Genomic DNA, 12723 nt, shown 5'->3' on the forward strand with positions numbered 1-12723 from the left:
CCCTTCTTCCCTCTGCACCACGACCTCTCTGCACCAGTCACTCACACCCTGTTCCTCATGCACTGAGCTCTTCTGGGCTCTGAACCTGGGCTCTTTTTTCTGTTTTTTTCTCTCCTGCTCAGCCTAGTAAATAATCCCATCTCTCTAATAATCACCAAAATCACCTCCTTCATGAATTCTTTCCTCATGGACAAGAAAGAACAAATCACTGCCTCCTTTATGTCTCACCCTCTATTATTATTTATCACAACATGTTGCTGTAGAGTGCCTCACATTCTAAGTCTCAGTTAATGATTTATGTGTCTATCTTCTGAGGTCAGGCACTGTGTCATATTCACAGTGTATCTTCAGAACTTAGCACAATGACTGGTACACAACAGGTAGGAGGAAGAGAGATAAGGGAACTAAGAGTTAGTAGTCTGGAGCCCAGCAAATGTCTGTCGAATGGATGAAGTAGCTTTGCTGTCAATTATATTAGAATAACTGAGCAAGAGAGGAGGCTGGTAAGACAGGTGGATCTGACAGCTGGTGAGGTGAGCATAAAGGAACCTGAATGAGAAATGGAAAATGTCAGCACTGATGAAGACCTCTCCTGAGTATATAAGTTCAATCAGGTCAGTAGCTGGGGTTGTTATAATCAAACTTAGGTGAATACCTAATAAATCCTGTTTAAAGCATACTGGGAGAACAACTCTAAGAGCCCAAGGACATGGTCTTAGCTGTCTAAGCAGGTTTTAGACTTTAAACATTTTACATTATACTTTTATTGGACTTTGTGGAAGCTTACTAAATTTCAGTAGTTAGACTGCAACCCTCCCCTACATACATAAAACACCTTAAGATCTCCGGATGAAAGAAGAATAAAATATAGCCTATCACCCATATAATGCTACAACTAATGGCCAAGGGGAGCATCTTTGGTCCAGACAACCATGTCATGCAATATCTATTTTGAGACCACAATTTGTCCCCCACAGTAATTTCAAATTTATTTATAATGATAAGCCATGTTATATACAACATGGTTTCCTGCCATTTTATCAACTATGGAAAAAAGACACTATATTTTGTGTAGGCATACAAATGCCTGTTTATCAAACCAAGTGATCCAGCATTCAGGGTGGAATGAGACCAAGTGAACTGAGAAGAGAGTGGAGAGAAGTGGACTTGGAGAACTGGAGAAAACCAAGCCAAAATTGGCCATGTTTTCCCAATAATAAAGAGACATCTATAATTAACAGGCTTTCAAGGCTGTTCAGCCATGTGTTACAGCATCACACCTCATAAAACATTCATTCAAAAGCCATACCAGGAACGCACATCCTAGCTCTATAAGCACATGCAGAGCACTGACTAGAGAGAAGCCTTTGAAGTGAGATACCCCCTTGCCCTACATAGATGACCAAGTGTGAAGGGAGCCATATTGCTAAAAATGAAGAAATAAAGAAAACTGAGAAGGAAATGTAATACTAGAGATGTTAAAATTAAAATATGTTATTACATAAATACAGAATGTTCCTAGTGAAGTAAACACATTTCTAGAAAATGTTTGCAAGTGTAAAGAGTTAACATGCAAGTAACAGCAAGAAATCTACCTAACACAATCTATTTTTAAACTTTCAAATTTATATTAATCTTGGCAATAAGATCAAGTTATATAAATGCATATGTATCAAGACATATTTCAAAGCCATAGTACTTTATTTTTCTTAAAGATTTTATTTATTTGAGAGAGAGACATAGAGCGTGTGAGCAAGGGCAGGATAGAGGGAAAGGGAGAAGCCCACTCCCAGCTGAGCAAGGAGCCTGACATGGGGGCTCCATCTCAGGACCTCGAGATCACAACCTGAGCCAAAGGCAGATGCTTAATTGACTAAGCCATCCAGGCACCCCTAAAGCCACAGTAATTTAAAAAGTGTATTAATGACCCAGGAGCACACAATTAAGCCACCTAAACAAACAAGAGTTCTCAGAAAGAGATCTATATAAATGTAGAAGTAGAGAAAGAGGATTATTTCATAAATAGTATTGGTGAAACTGGCCAACAATATGTCCAGTATTTTTTTTTTATTTTTTTTAAAAGATTTTATTTATTTATTCATAGAGACACAGAGAGAGAGAGAGAGGCAGAGACACAGGCAGAGGGAGAAGCAGGCTCCATGCAGGGAGCCCAATGTGGGACTCAATCCAGGGTCTCCAGGATCACGCCCTGGGCTGCAGGCGGCCCTAAACCGCTGTGCCACCGGGGCTGCCCATGAATAGTTTTTTAAAAGTAAAAATGGGTTTCTACCTCATAGCTTCAATTCCAAATAAAACTCAAGAGGAAAGCTATAAAATTAATAAAGTGAGGAAAAACTAAACTCTAAGCCTAGAATAGGGAAGGATTCCTGAAATAACTCAATGCACAGACCACAATAATATCAAAAACCAATGGGGTTCACCTACATTAAAATTTAAAATTTTGTTGTTGATGAAAGTCACCACAGACAGTTATCTGGCAAGTGACATATTGGGAGAAAGTGTTCACAATACCTAAAGCTAAGAAGGGTTTAGTTTCTAGAATATACAGGAATGCCAGAAGAAGGCTTTCAAGGAACTTCTGGCCAGAAAGAGGGAAGAGACCCGATTCACAGAAAAGGGAAACTGAATTAAGTAAATTGAGGAGATGCTCAACCTCACTAGTCATCATAAAAAGGCAAAATTAAACTCTGAAGTACAAGTAACATCCATCAGATTGGCAAAAATCAGGAAATTTGTTAAGAAAAAAAGAAATCATCATGCAGTACTAGTGGAGATACTGTTCACTAAGACAACAACCTGTAGAGCTCCTAGGAAAATCAGTACACTTAGAACCTAAGATCCAGCAATGCTACTTATGGGCAATATTGCCTCAAGAAACTATCACCAACAGATTCAATATATCTAGGCTCCTTAGGGGGAAAAAAGCATACATATTACATGAAAGCCAAAAATATTTATAAAATGTTGTTTATAAAATTTCTAAAAATGTTGACTCATACCATGTATGTCCCTCTTCCCTTTTTTTTAAGATTTTATTTATTTATTCATGAGAGACACAGAGAGAGAGGCAGAGACACAGGCAGAGGGAGAAGCAGGCTCCATGCAGGGGGCCTGACGTGGAACTCGATCCCGAGACTCCAGGATCACGCCCTGGGCTGAAGGCAGGCACTAAACCGCTGAGCCACCCAGAGATCCCCTATGCCTCTCTTTCCTAACACATATTCTCTATGGGTATAACTTAACCCTTACTGAAAAGATAAAGTGAAAGGTAACACTAAGCAGAGTTCTATCATTTCTTTTCCCCTGTGAGGTTAAGGACTGACAAAAAAGCAGATATACAGGAGGGAGTGTTTGAGCATGGGGAATCAAAAACAGTCCAGGCCTTAGCTAGTTTCTGTACACTGGATAAGTTACAATCTCTGCCCACCTCAGTTTCTTCACTTATAAAACAGGGATGTTACTCACCCTGCACAACACTAGGAGGATTAGAGATAATCCAAGTAAAGTGTCTGACTCACATGAGGTGTTCAATAAATAGGAAGCGACTTTTTCTTTCTTTTTTTTTTTTTTTTAAAGAGTAACACTGGAACCCTTGGGTGGCTCAGGGGTTGAATGTCTGCCTTTGGCTTGGGTCATGATCCCAGGGTCCTGGGATCGAGTTCCTCATCAGGCTCCCTGCAGGGAGCCTGCTTCTACCTCTGCTTAAGTCTCTGCCCCTCTCTCTGTGTGACTCTCATGAATAAATAAATAAAATCTTCAAAAAAAAAAAAATGCACTAACCCTAAGAGATTTTGGTGCTCAGCCTCCCCTGTCTTAAACAGAATACCAAAACTATAGCAACAGGCATGGAAACCAAAGAGGCTGATTCAATAAGAGTTTATAGTACTTTTTTTCCCCACTACAGAATAGAGATAAATAATATCTCTTTCTACATACTTATCAAAAATGGTAAAGGTTACGGTTGGGAGGAACTTCTTTTAGCTTCTGGGAAATGAATATAAGGCTGCTGCTCGGTGTACTTAAGACAGTGGTGATTATGCAACTGGTGTCAAGAGTCCTGACTCAACAAACATTAAGGAAGGAGCATTCATAGAAGTAATGTAGGCAAAATGTTCTTAGAAGACTTGCAGTTATCTGCAATGGAGTAATTCTAAGACCTCAAAGCAGACAATGAAAAACAATTAACCTTGAAACAAAATCAGATCCAAAGTCAGGACGTTACACATCATCTATTTAATGGACACCAAAGGGGAAAATCTCTACCTGGGAATCTTGATAATCCGATGGTGAGCGTACTATACATTTAAATTACCACCTCAGCATTTCCAGCCTGGAACAGTTGTTTAACTTCAGCCCTGATTTTCAAACCTACGGACTTCAGGATGCTGGCGGAAGTGAGCATATGTACTACTACTTTATAGAAACAGGAAGATGCTGTTATAATAATGTGGTCATTATTTACAATATGTACTCAGTTGAATGATATTAAATAGTACCTGTGTCACAAAATATTAGCAATCATCAGAAACAAGAAGTGAAACTCTAAGCCTGTCAAAATCCTTGATATCTTTAATTTTTTTTTTTTTTTATGATAGTCACAGAGAGAGAGAGAGAGAGACAGAGACACAGGTGGAGGAAGAAGCAGGCTCCATGCACCGGGAGCCTGATGTGGGATTCGATCCCGGGTCTCCAGGATCGCGCCCTGGGCCAAAGGCAGGCGCCAAACCGCTGCGCCACCCAGGGATCCCAATCTTTGATATCTTTAAATATTAATAAAAGCTTCCCAACTTTTGTAAGGGTTGAGAAATGCTGCTCTAAAGGTTACAATTTTCAATAAAAGACAATTTTTATTTTATAATAGACATGAAAAAAAATGAATGAAAATCCTAACACATTTATCTCCACCCCTAGTCCTCCCTTGGTCATAAACTTTTCCTTGGCATTTAACATCAAAGCGTGTTATGCTTTAATTCCTATTCACAAGCCACTGTAACTGTCCCAAACAGAAATGGCAGTGCATTGTGTATTAAGAAAACATACATACTTCATTCCTCACTTATAAAACAAAAATCACTCACTTTATCTCTTTCCTCCCCCATTTTCTCCCTTTCTCCTGATACTCTGACACAATTCTAAGGAGAAGTTATAGATCACGACAGATATTCCAACTGTTGAAGAGAAAATAAATCTTTTATCCAGCATTTCCCAGTGAAAATGTATTCCCCATTTTAATTTATATTCTCAATGCAACATAAGATATTAGCTAAAGAGAGGCTTAACTTTAAGCATTGCAAAGGTAAGAAAAATAAACTTACTTCCATCAAGGGAATGCTACAAAAATACTTAATTTATAAGGTGTATATGGGTTTTCCAATTTCTTTCTATAACATGACCTTTTCTTTCTTTTTTTAAAGTAATCCCTATGTCCAACATGGAACTCAAATTCACAACCCTGAGATCATGCTCTACCCAATGAGCCAGTCTGGTGCCTCTGTAATATGACCTTGTTAGTGGGTATCCCAAACTGGAATAGGGAAGCTGGAGGGCTATGTATGGTGGTGGTATGGTATGTATGGTAGTGGGCTCTACAGAGTCACACACATCATTTTTTAATATATTATTTCTTTCCTGGGACATAAAGTGTTGTAGGGGTAAACCAGAAGTACTACCTTTTTTATTCTAAAAAGATACAATATGCCAATCTGACCCTTCAAAAAGATACTGTTCGCTAACACCTGATACAAGGTATCCATAAATTAAAATATGTCATTGGAATTTTGGCAGCGGAAAATAAATCACATTGATGCAAACACAGCTAAATCTAGTCACTAATACAGAGGAAGTGTAAATTACAAATGTGGAGGAGGGGGTGGAAATCACCACAAAGAAACCTTTGACCTCTAGGTGGAGAGAGTGGGAAAAGATGGGAAGATGTAGTAGCCTCAAGTCAGTGTTACCTCTCTTGGAATGGCAAAAGACCCCTGAATCAGCACTGCCATCTCTTCCTCAGGTTGCAACTTTCCAGATTACAGAAGAGCCAAGGACTGTAAATCAAAAGACTGTTGAAGTCCGAGCATCTTCATTTACCAATATGACCACTGACAAGTCACATTTCATCAGCCTCAGTTTCTTCTCTCCATAAAATGGAGTAAATGAGTTCTATTTCACCAGACCATTAAAGGGAATAACACATTATAAATGAGATCTAGCAAATGTGCTCTGTAAACAGAAAATGCGGCTCTTAAGATCAGTTATCATTATTCCTGGGTTATTACTTAATAATTATTAAACTCGGCCAGGGTGGAAATAAATCCTGTTTCTATATAGGGTACACGTTTGGAGAGTCACAAAGGCTGCTGAAGCAGAATGACTGATGCTGAAGTAAGTCCTCAAGTAAATTAATGAACCAGAGGGCCAAGGGTATACTCGGGTATAAGGCAAAGTACTATGGTTATACGGGTCTTTCAAGAGTCTCTCTCACTGACAAATTGTTTTCACTTTTAATCTTGTCATATGTTTGGCAAGAGAAGAGGCATAAACACAGACATATCACAATGAAATTCAAATTTAAGAAGTCCACGTCCATCTATCTAGAAAAAGAGGAAATTAATTGCTCAGTTCTTATAGTGTATCTTGGCTATTTACTGCTAACACAATTATGGCAATTATTGATATTATCGCAATGCTTAAAGCAGCTGCCTTTTAAAAGAGACTAAGTTCTGAAGGACCATTGGAATAATGGGATCACAGAATTCAAACCACTACTGATGGGGGGGGGGGCGGGGAAGAGAGGGAGAGGGCAGTACAAATTTATTAGACTATCTGACTACAAAAGATTTTCCTTTCAAAGCAAAATTAGGTAGGAAATATATTTTATTACAAAAAGCACACGTTAGAATCACGTAGCCTGCATCTGACATCATAAATTTAAATCTACAACGGATCCCGCTTGGGGATGAGGCCTGGCCACCCAGTAAGGTGAGGGAGCTAACCGCACAGGGTGGCAGCATTCTGCATATTCCCTCTGGGCTGCGGAAAGGGACCCTTCCTCGCAGGATCCTGCTTCCCCCCCCCCCCCCCCCCATTTGTTTGCATCCCTTCTTCCAACATAAAAGAGCAAGAGGAGCTTGCACACTGTTCAAACACTGCATTTGAGGCCAGTCTTCCCCTGGAGCTGATTCTTCTCAACCGTCCAACCTCCCTTAGTGACCCTCCACCAGACGGGAGTTTCACCAGGTGGATAAATATAGGCAGAGAAACAAGGCCAGGCTTTCATTAGGGGGAAGTCCATCTGACTTGGGCTGCGGAGGCCGGAGCTGCCGGGGAAAGAAGCCGCACGGGCCGGGCCGCGCCTCACACCCGTCGGGTCCCCAGCAGTGTCCTCCCCACCTGGGAGCCGGGGAGGGGCCCAGGTGCCCGCGTACGCCAACGGTCTACTTGGGGACCCCGAGAAAAGTCACTCTCCGCTTTGCTCTGATGGGAAAGGGAAGACGATGAATAAAGATGTCTGGCTCACACCTCTCATAGCACCTCCTGTCTGAGCACGGCCCGGCCGAGAAGCCGCCACCCGAGCTCCAACGAGCCAGACACCAGACTAAACACCTCGGCACCGGCTGCCCTTCCCAGCGCGCCGCCGCATCACTAATTCCCTTAATTCGCTCCGTTCCTGGAAGTCTGGTTCCCCCCTCATCGCCCCCTCCCTCCAAAAAAAAAAAAAAGAAGAAGAAGAAGAAGAAGAAGAAGAAGAAGAAGAAGCAGCCAACAGAGTGGGGCTGTGCTGCAGGGGTGCAATTTCCGAGCCCGGGCACCGAGACTGTCGCTCCCCTTCCCCTCTGTGTCTCCCCCTGGGTCCCCACTTGCAGGCACCACTTTTCCTTCCGCGGAGGAGGAGGAGGAGGAGGGGGAGGAGGAGGCGGCGGCGGCGGGGAGGGCGGCGAGGGCAGCCGGGAGCTCGGGGAGGGCTCCCGGGCTGCACGAGCGAGGGGGGCAGGTCCCGGCGGCCGCCCCCCCTCCCCTCCCCTCCCCTCCCCGGCGGAGACCCCTGCGCGGGGCTGGACGCTGGCTGCGCGGCACCCCGGGCACCCCGGGCACCCCCGGCCCGCATGCTCGCGGGCTGACCCCACGCACCTGGACCCGGCGGCCACCCTGCTCCCTCAGGGCGCTCTCCGGGGACTCGGCTTCAGCGGGGAGGGGCGCTCCGCAGGCAGGACCCGGCGGCGGCGGCGGCGGGGACCTCACTCCTCCATCCCGGGACCGGCGGCACGTTACAGGCGGCCGTGCACTTCCTGTTTGAAGGCACAGGGGAGAGAAAGCGAGAGACCCGAGGTCGGCGGGGTGCAGGGCGCAGCCCCGGCAGCGAGCACGGGGGGCTCCGGGTTGCATAACTCCGGCCGCCCCCGCCCCCGCGCCCGCGCCCGCCGGCCGCCCCCCCCCCCCCCCCCGCCCGGTGGCGGAGGCCTCGCAGCCCTTCCGTTTCCAGCCCCGCCGCCCCTCCCCTCCCGACTGTACCGAGTCGAGGGACCGCGCGCTTCCTCCCCGACTCGGCCTCGTGTCGTCCTTTCCTCTCCTCCCCGCCCCCGCCCGGGGAACAGAATCGCCGCGGGGAAGGTGTGAAGACGGGGACCGAGCCTTTCCAGGGGAGTGGAGGCTGGATTTATGCAAAATTGTAGAGTGAACAGCCACATCCCAGCACATCCTCTCCGGCTCGGCAACTGGAGGCGCCCCGGGATGGGAGATCACTCGTGGGTGCCGGCAGCCTCCGAGGAAGGAAGCGCGCACGCAGCCGCCTGCCCGGGGTGCTGGGGGGGGGGGCGGGGGGGGTCTCTACTACGAGCAACCCCATCCGCACAGGCCCCCAACACTGCATATCCCAGCTCCACGCAGATGATAACGGCATAGTGTATCGTTTCAGAAAACAAGTTCTTTCTTTGTGCTTATGAAATCACAGAGCGGTTCGGGAATCCGGAGTTTGGGTTCCCTGCATTGGCCCCCCACTTAAGGTGAACTTCAGGGTAGCGTTTAAGAAACAGGAGACAGATGGCTTAGGGATCTGCCATGCAGAGCGCGCCAGCTCCAGGAGTTCCTATGTGTGTGCAGTGCCGGGTCTCTGGGCTTCCAGGTGCGGACGGCTTCACCTGTACCCTGCCTGCCCTTGCACACGAATCTCTCTCTCTCGGATCACAGGGCACCTACAGGACGGTCTGAGATAAACAGCTCTTTCTGTCATCAAGCTGATGGCTTAAATAACAGTTATTCGTGTGTCAAAACGCAGCATGCAGAGTAAGATCATTACGCTCCACGAAAAACCAAATTTGGACGAAAGTAGAAATTAATCAATGGACGTTAAGCTCCTACTCTGCGCTAGACAGCATCTCATTCTAATCTGCTCTTAGTTTTAACATTTCCCAACAGATCTACAAATGTCCTATTCTCATATTCCCCACTGAGGAAACAAGGTCAGAGAAGTTAAGTAACTGTCCTGATGTCTCAGCTAGAAAGTGGTCAAATGGAGAGTTGAATAACAGGTCTTTCCTAAGTATAAAATCTGGGCCATTTCCTCTACACTCTGCTAATTCTCAAAACAATAGTGAATCCTGGGAGAAAAATCAAACCCAGCGACCATCTGTGATCCATTTCTTCATCTCTAAATGATCCTGCAATTTCCATGCTGTAACCCGGCTGAACTGGCCAGGGTCCTTACCCACCTCAGTAGTATGTACCTTGATTACCCGAGCAGAGGACACCATGCTCTTTCCTACTATCTACTACTGGCTCTTTCAGCCTTTTCAGAATTACTCAGTGGCAAAAGTTCAAAAGGTTCTAGGATAGCCTCTCTTATGCCAAGGTACAAAGTCTGAGCAAGTTCGGAACCTAATCGGCTGACTAATATTTGTTCCCTGAATTCTTTTTCACTAACTGGGATTTTTTTTTAAAGAGGGCAAACAAAACAAAACAACACATACACACATGACCTCAACTTTTAGTAAAACTGTCGAAATTCTCTTATTTTCTATTTCCTTCTGCTTCAGCCCTTAGCTCACACTCACCTGTCAGTAGCATGCTATTAGCCTCCTGACAAGCCAAGAAGCAAAGCACATGCAAAAAGATGATTGAGAACCTTGGCAATGCAAGACCCCAGAGGCTTGCTGAAGTGAGTGCTTTTATCCTGTGTCCAGATGAACTGCGTCTCACTTGCCCTTTGCCTCCCCCCTCACTGAGGAGCACACCGTGGAGCTGTAGATTGTGCAGGTGAATGGCAAGGGCAGTCCAAGTGCAGCAGCAGGGTGCGGGTGGGGTGTGGGGCAGAGATATAGTCCCAACCATCGGGCATGCTCAGTGTAATGAGGGCTTATTGCTGAAATCTTCCTGAGGGCTCTCAGCATCCTTTTAGGGTCCAGCTCTGCATCGGCTGCCACCTTTACCTTCTCACAGTCCCTTGCTTCCCTGGACTTGTCTGTCAACTCTTCATCTCTTTTCACAGACTTAATGCTTTTTCTCAAAGCACTGCCATCCCCCCCCCTCCACACACACACAAAGTACATGGTGGGAGGGAAGCAGAAAGGAAGGCATGTAACTCAAAACTTCTCTCACTTCTCTCTCATCTAAACAACCCTGTCAATAATTACCATGTTTTTGAGGATGCAATTCTGTTTTAAAATACGTTTTGGAAAAAATTAATTAATTAATTAATTAATTAAAATACATTTTGGTATCCCTGCCTTCATTTCTGTTACTCATTTTTTTTTAAAATTTTTATTTATTTATGATAGTCACACAGAGAGCGAGAGAGAGAGGCAGAGACACAGGCAGAGGGAGAAGCAGGCTCCATGCACCGGGAGCCTGATGTGGGATTCGATCCTGGGTCTCCAGGATCGCGCCCTGGGCCAAAGGCAGGCGCCAAACCGCTGCGCCACCCAGGGATCCCCATTTCTGTTACTCATTATAACTCCAAGAGCCTAGATGGAAAAGCTCTGAAGAAAAAAGAAACTCTTAAGAAAAACCAAAGGAAATATGCTTAAATTAACCTGCATGGATCCCAAAGTATACAGTTTGGATAATACATACAACATTCCTACAGGCAGGTTTCCTAATAGCTACAAGGTCTAAGTATCATATCACACTTTCAGCTGTACTTTTCATTTAGGTATTCTCCTACACCTTCTGTGTTTCATAGAGAGGTGTTTCTACCTTACAACTATTGAGGTAAAAAAGAAAAATTAGGGGACACCTGGTGGTTCAGTGGTTGAGCGTCTGTCTTTGACTCAGGGCCTGATCCCGGGGTTCCAGATGGAGTCCCACAACGGGTTCCTGCAGACAGCCTGCTTCTCCCTCTGCCTATGTCTCTGCCTCTTTCTGTCTTTGTATCTCATGAATAAATAAATAAAATATTTTTAAAAAATTAAAATCACAACCTCCTAGAAAGAGAAAAATATGCTCCCCAGCAGGTACAAATCATACCACAAGAGATATAACTGATTTTAGAAGAATACTGAAAGTTCATTTTCAAAAGTCTCCACTTCTGGGGCACCTGGTTTGTGTTGGTCAGTGGTTGAGCATCTACCTTTTTGGCTCAGGGTATGATCCTGGGATCCCGGGATCGAGTCCCACATCAGGCTCCCCACAAGGAGCGTGCTTCTCCCTCTAAGTTTCTGCCTCTCTCTCTGTGTGTCTCATGAATAAATACATAGAAATACATAGAAAGAAGAAAAAGAAAGAAAGGAAGCCTCCACTCCCTAAGTTCAGCAGTCTGTGGATGAAGATGGCAATACTGTAAAAGCCATTTTGGAGGCTCCAAATTAAGTGACAAGAGATAGCTTGTCTGAGGACTAACAGGTGTGGAGGAGGAGACAATATACCCATTATCTTAAATGATGCCGCTTATCTTTCTTCATCTTAAAAAAGAAAAAGACCCTACTTTGGTGGTTAAAAATGTCTGTCACAGATTTCTTTGTATGAGAATTCTTGGTCATTATTACAGCTGGATTTTACAAACAAGAAAAAGAAAACTGACAAGCCGTCTGGCTTACCTAAGAGATTTGCCTCTCTGCCCTAGCAGCCTTCACATCAGTGTCCCTGTCTGTCTGCACTTCCAGGAGGCACATGCAACAGGCTTTTCTGTAAAGGAGGTCTCTGGCACTCACACTCACCTCCTAGCCTCTGCAAAACCTGGGCCATGGCTTTCAAGGAAGATGTTCTCGGAGCCAACTGGCTGGCTTGATTGGCATTTACCCACAGTGGTTATTAGCCATTTTCAAGAAGCCAGAATGTCATTTCCCATGGCAAAATAACAGCAGAGGGGTGCAAATCATTTTTTAAAAATTGGCCAGCAAGACAGTGTAGGGTCCCTTCTGGGCACAGAGTTTCCTGGCTTTGAACAAGCTGAGAAGGAAAGCACTGCTTAGAGCATTCCATAGCATGACTTAGAAGACCCAGCTACAGGGCAGAAACACAGGGTCAGGGTGATTAACAGGCCTGAGCTGGTATATCTCAAGACTTAGTGCCTCAGTTTCCCCAGCTTCTAATCACACATATGAAGCCACCTGCACTGCACAGAATTAGTGACTTTACCTGGGACGCTCACATGCCTTGCCCCCCTGTTTGCAGAACTGCTTTTTCAGGGAAGAGTCATTATCACTGTGTGAGAAGAAGCAGTGCAGCTCACAGATGTTAAGTCATTTTCTCAAAGCAGCAGGTAATGGAGCT

General features: G+C 44.9%; 1 protein-coding gene across 11 annotated transcripts in view; it reads right to left on the minus strand.

The window, feature by feature from the left end:
• The window catches only part of LRRC8D (leucine rich repeat containing 8 VRAC subunit D), a 113256-nt gene that overhangs the window by 83942 nt on the left and 16591 nt on the right, over positions 1-12723 (minus strand). For 7 of the 11 annotated variants that reach the window (XM_072754661.1, XM_072754663.1, XM_026004843.2 and 4 more), the window contains one exon: positions 8149-8306. The exons of 2 other annotated variants lie outside the window; for them this stretch is intronic. The gene's annotated coding sequence lies outside the window, so the exon portion shown is untranslated. Of the gene's footprint in view, positions 1-8148; positions 8307-8529; positions 8832-12723 lie in introns of those variants that run through there. 2 more of the 11 variants (XM_026004845.2, XM_072754668.1) reach the window with 2 other exon arrangements.

The sequence above is a fragment of the Vulpes vulpes genome, chromosome 3, assembly GCF_048418805.1.
Source record: "Vulpes vulpes isolate BD-2025 chromosome 3, VulVul3, whole genome shotgun sequence".
In the NCBI taxonomy this organism is placed as follows: Eukaryota; Metazoa; Chordata; class Mammalia; order Carnivora; family Canidae; genus Vulpes; species Vulpes vulpes.